Source organism: Tigriopus californicus, chromosome 12 (genome assembly GCF_007210705.1).
Source record: "Tigriopus californicus strain San Diego chromosome 12, Tcal_SD_v2.1, whole genome shotgun sequence".
Taxonomy (NCBI): domain Eukaryota; kingdom Metazoa; phylum Arthropoda; class Copepoda; order Harpacticoida; family Harpacticidae; genus Tigriopus; species Tigriopus californicus.
Window position 1 is genome coordinate 1,133,334 of NC_081451.1, and position 6,300 is coordinate 1,139,633.

Consider the following 6,300-nt stretch of genomic DNA (forward strand, 5'->3'; position numbering starts at 1 on the left):
TGCAGCTGCCACAGCTGTGAGTTCAGGGGTGATCTGGTAGGCTGTGAAGGATCTCAACATGGAATTGGCATGGTCTTCAAGGCCAAAAACAGAAAAGAAGGGAAAGAGAAACGTCGCAGGGAAAGGGCGGAGTCGACGCCACGGATAACACTGAGGCTAGATGGTAAGACATTTAAGACTCATTTTTGCGGCAAAACAAAAATTAAGGATATGTTTTTCTTGTTTATTTTGCTCCTTTTAGCGAAAAAAATACATGTGTTTAAATGCCATCGAAATTCGACTTTTTCACTGGGGTGTGTGTGCTGAGGTTGGAGGGTTGAGTTATGGACCAATGGTTTTCCAAATGAATATGTATCAGCTTTGCTTTTGCCGATGTCTTATTGGAGTGCGTTTTTTAGTAGTTCCTAACCTAAAATTGCCGTTTTGGGTGTGGAAATAGTCCGCAAGCTAACTATCTGGGCAAAATGTTGAAATCGATTCAATTCATTCAATTGTCACAACCCGAACTGGTCGGTTCGTTGAAAAATATATGCATAGTTATAGAGAATAAAGATAAGTTCAAGGAATTTGCACCTTCAAATCCAGCGACCCATTTGCCATGCAAACCTTGTATCAATCAATAGTTCACCTCCATTTGGGGTATCTGTCCCCATTTGACGGCAAGGCTAATCAAGATTGAAAAGGTGCAAAGGAGTTTCACTTGAAATATTACGGGTTTAAGTCAACCTAATTATTGGGATTGACTCCAATGCGGAGTTTTAGAGTGTCCAACTGCGCGAACATTTTCTGATTCTTAATATCATTTAATGCGTAAATGGCCTCTGTCACGGCCCTGAAGTTCAATACACTCTCAATGACTGTTTTAAGAGGCATTAATTTTAACATATGACTAGACGGAAAAAAAGTTGAACTAAAAAAGGTAAATAAAAGGTGAAGAATGTTGGCGAATCTGGTGAACTCTTGAAAAATGGGTTCATCAGGAATTTTGGTCAAAATTTGTCCAAGTCTGACTTGAAACATACAACCGGATCAACAAGGCCTACGTACATATTCCCTACGAATATTATAGGGAAGCAAATTAAACAATGAAAGAGCCTGAAAAAGAAGAGATGTGGACTTCATTGTTCGAACTAGCCTAGATTCTTGAGGGCTTGAAGGTGCTCTCCAAACGCACATTAAGCCTCTACGGTCACTAGAATTGAGCCTAAATCCTGGGTTGGGACAAAGCTCAGGAATGCTTTTGAAAACTTACAGTATCAGATACCTTTCTTACCTTCTTTGAATACTGTACAATCCCAACCTTTCTAACCTCTCCCAATACGAGAGCTCTCTCATTCCTGTAATGTTACTGGTCAGAGCTGTTTTGGAGCAGTTTTCAAACATTTTAGACATGTAGTGGAATCAATTTCATGTGAGAGGCCGCTGGATTGATTCTCCTCCCTGACCTTTCTCATGTAGACTTCTGTTCCATAATTTACCTAAAATTAACAGAAAAATCGCAGCCTTTGACAATTGGAAGTTGTGGTGGTGGCTAAAAATCCTGATTTCCTTATGATTTTATTTGGAGATTGAAAATGATGCCCTGGTCTATTGCAATGGCTTGTATTTCCGCAATTGCCTTTAAAATGCCCATTGGTATTAAGGTCTAGGGAGTGACACATCTGTCGTTTTCCTCCAAATATTATTGAAAAGTGCCTTTTGTCTATTGCCCGGTGCTTTTGGTGGTGGCATATAGCTCAATTGTAAACAAGAAAATTTTCGGCAAAGATTAAATGGTCCTCCATATCTATGTCAACTAGAAATGGGTAGAACTCATAGAAAACCATAACTAGAATGCTTAAGCTCAACAGGAGCTGTACCGCATGAGCATGTTTTCAGGTCAGCTGACGCTGGTGGAAAAGGGACAAAGAAATTTCGTGAAATCTCGCTTCAGGCAAGTTGAATCATTTTCATGAAACTTTTGTTATTCCTCTTTAATATTAATTTCTTTTGAATCTTACAAATATACAGGTAGAAAGAGCGGTAGAATAATAAAAACATGCTTTTGGGGTATAATACACGTAACATGTCAAAAAAAGATTTGGACATTAGTACAGCAAATCACGTACTCTATTAATTGCTCTTGTTTAGCAACGCATGTCGAAAGTGTAACAAAATGCATCCGAAATTGCAACGCAATGATGAGGCATTCGGAATTTCGTTTCAATCTCCCAAAAATGTGCTTGAATGTGAGCGACATGATTGCACCTTTATGTAATCAAGATCATTCCGACACCTCTGGAGGTCAGACTAAACCCAGAATTGTTCCTTGCCTTTCAGTTTAGTGTTTCCACCACATGGATGAAAACTTTAACTTGAGCCCCATTTTAACCTCTTCAAAATTTCGTTCTTAAAAATGTGGTCGGACAACTTACTCAATACTCAGTAGTATAATATAATAGTAGTACTTTTAATATAAGCCAGATGTCCATTCAATAACATATAAAAAAACCTGCTTTATGTACACCTTGAAAAGGACACTTTTGGACTTGTTTTTGCTATTTTAAAGATTCGTACTTTTTGAAATGTTTTTTACAAAACCTGAGGAATTTTTCTTTGTCTAATCTGTTGACTTGTACTTAAACTGTTTTTCTTTATTATGTTCACACAAAAATTGACATCAAGCGTTCTGATAAATCATAACGTCCGAATTTTCATGCTTCCCTCAACCATATGTAGATGTAGGTAGTGAGCTTTTTTTTGCTAACCAACAATGCAGCACGGGTACGGCCCAGCCTTCGGTACCATGTGGAAACCGTGATCAATGCCAAAGGTGTATCTATTTAGCACAGATGAGGTCGAAATACAAGTATTGGTAGATGATTGTCATAAATTGCAAATTCAAAATGCTCATATTTTCTAAATTTAACGGGAACGCTCTGCAACGTGTTATTGACCTTATAAGCAGGTTCCCTAGTTTCGTTTAAATTTACATTGCTGTTGACATTAAAGTTTAGCTGATTTCCGGAGAAGCCAACCGTGACAGCTCGCAACCATCCAAAGCTAGTGGTTACCCATCTAGTACAGAGACCAGCTCTATGGGTGTGGAAATTAAATGATGAGAGGGAAAGGCCTCTTCTTTCTTCTCTCTCTTTTCGCCTTGCTCTCTAATTCTGTTTCCCACTCTGAGCCCAAGGAACTGAAAAAGGGACCGTAGTCTATCCAGGGGGATACTCAACTAGGAGGCAGGGGGAAACTTTCTTTCTTGCTTCGATCCAATCCGATGGATTAAAGCGGGTATCTAGAGGGAGGAGGGCGGGGGACGTTGAGCAGGAGGGGAAAGGGGGGGGGGGGGACATAGCGAGGGGCCTGACGGATCCCACAAAGGCAGCGTGTGATGAGAACTGAGAAGTGAATGGCTTTGCTTTTGCTGGCCAAACAACAACGACCACTATCACTACTACCATGGAAATTTATGCGTTGATCATTTATTAGATAGACTGGAGGACATCATCCATAGCAATGGTATCTTGAAATATTTTCACGTTTTCCGTCCACGTTGACGCCTTCAGACAATGAGGAAGGATATACGTTTCAGATGGGAAAGCCAAGGAGCGAGGAGAGAAAACTCTTCTCCAGCCAATTCTTGTTGCCATCGCCTTTTTCCAGACAGAGTAATAACATCGAAAAAAAAAATTAAAACAACTTTTAGCTACTGCAGGATGTTCAATTTCAAACTTTCGCAAAGGAATTGAGAAAAAGAAGATGAGGTTCCAAATCTTCGGCACTTTTTTGTCTTGCTTATTTGTAATTGGATAAGATTAGTTGATCAGATATATTTTGCTATTATTATTAGTGTCATATAGCTGTACTTGTGCCAAGCGAAGATTGATTTGAACTAGATGTTGGTTAGGCTTTCGTAGCAAAAACTCATGTTACGAAACTACGCTCTCGAGCTCTCTTACACCCTTAAAAGCAATGTCTCTGATGATGTGGTACAAAATCTTGTAGGCGTTATTCCCCTTGTATCTCATGCGTCTCGGCCCCGAATCGATCGGGGGCGGCATATTATTTGAACTCGATACAAACCCCCCCTCGAAGTACGAAGTACTCAGAGGTGTTTATCAAGCCCATCAATATTGTATGGCCTTGATGAGGTTGGTGAGCCTTCAAGTATCAGTGGATTTGAAATACGAGAAGGACTCTCTCTCTCTAACTTGTCGAGAAGCAGTATTTAGAGTTGGAGTAATAGAACGGTGGCAATATTGCCGCCGCAACCCTGGCGGGCTTGGGGTAATTTTGACTTCTCCCATCACGCAATGTTCGACTAGTGTGTCTCCCTTGGTTACTTCTCGTCCGTCCTCTTTCAGCATAGGGGAAGAGGAACGAGCAAGAAAAAAAAGGTTTGTTCGGGTCCATATTATTCCATGGATGGCTGCCACAGCTTGTCATCAACAGCGGCGGCGCCAGTGGCAGAGGCGGCAGGAGCCATCCCAAGATATATCCGCTCAAGGAAAAAGTTCCGTCTTCTCAAGCATTGAAAATCCAGAAATTGAGATTTTGATACAGAGTGACTTGCACACACACCTCTGGCATGCTCGGTTGCTTACTTACTTACTCACATACTTACTTACTTAGCCACTTACTCCCTTGCCTACTGGGTTGCTTCTGCCATTTCATGTAGATTATGTCGATAATGCGGGGAGGGCTTGGCGCTGCTTCAAGAACGACCTGAAGAGCTCTATGGAGTGAAGGTATCGTTCCCCTCCACAAGTAAAGTGCACTGTCGACACTGGCTACTCCAAGATCAATAGAAAAAGACGATAGAGTTCCTAAAATTTTCGTTATGTACCAGTGCTTGGCATCAGATTCTACTTTAGAAAATACTCACTGTTCAATTTAGGAGACCTGAGAGCGCAGTTTAATGTTGAATATCAAAAGCAGCAAAGCATTTGCATATGCAAAAAATGTCAATGTAGTAAGAGAAATGACACGACTTGAAATAACTGAAAATGCCATTATGTCATATCATTAGTTGGGGCTTCTGGAATAAGGTGCTTAAGTTTGTTGGAGATTTTGCTCACAGACATCAAATTTGCACTGACTAATTTAACCATTTTTACTCCTCCACATTAGTTTTATTGTAATGCCTTATGTGGATGATGCAAAGCTAGTTTGTGGTAGAAATGGTCAAAGTTCAAGACGTCTGATTTTTAACCGCCCTTACCTCACAGTTAAGGCTTGGCCTTTGCTCAGTATGAGCATCCACTCATCACTCCAGTCAGCTTATTTTCATACTGAAAATTGTCCATGCACCAAACTCTGAGGTGAGACCTTTAAGAAACTTGCCTCAGTAGTCTGTTAGAGGTCCTATATCATATCTATTTTTGGGGGTCCAAGAGTAATATGGCCTTGTATGGAAAGAAATTCTACTCTATGACCTTGAGTTGACACCATTAGACAGTCCGCTTGAATATAATGATAGTAAAAACATTGCCCAGGTTGTGTATATACAGGGTTTAGGAGCAGTCAATGGAAAGTTTGATGAGCTCATCCAGTTTCCCACTCTAGGGTTTAGCGTCAGTTGTGGCAATCACAATGGCTTAAAGTGTGTTTTGAGAGCACGTTCAAGACCTCAGGAATCCCTGGTAGTTCAACCAATGATGTCCACCTCTCTTCTTTCGCTGACTCCTTGATTTTCTAAAATACTTCCATCAAATATTCATAGAGTGAACATAGGTGTTCAATGTGGTATCATCTTTCAAGTCAGATTTGGACAGTTTTTTGACCAAAACTCCTGATCAACCCTATATACCAGAGATGGTCAGATCTGCATACTCTTATTTGTTGGGTGATCAGATAATACTAGGTGTGCCATAACTCCCAAGCCAAATTTCACTAACCACTTCAACAATGTCTACTTGGAGAACAACGGGTTGAGGGTTAAAATGGATTCAGGTTCAGGAATGCGGGGGACCAAAATTCCTTGAGCTAGAATATATTAGAGCTCAACTTCAACTCTAGATACATCTGAGTGCTGTGAGAGGTGCAACAGGGAGCACCATCCTGCTGCCGCACCTAGTTCCCAGTGCCGTAGTGGCTCCTAAGGGCTGGACGAACTATTGCACCAAGATACCAGCTATACTGGGTGCCATGTGTGCTTGACTCATTGAACAGTGCTTCTGGCAATGCTAAAGTTGGTTGCGACGGTCCTGGTGATGCTGAAGTTGGTCACGACCGTCCTGGCGATGCTGAAGTTGGTTGAGATGGTCCAGGTCAAGATGTCACCAGCCTAGATCCGCAAAACATGTTTTTCGCAGA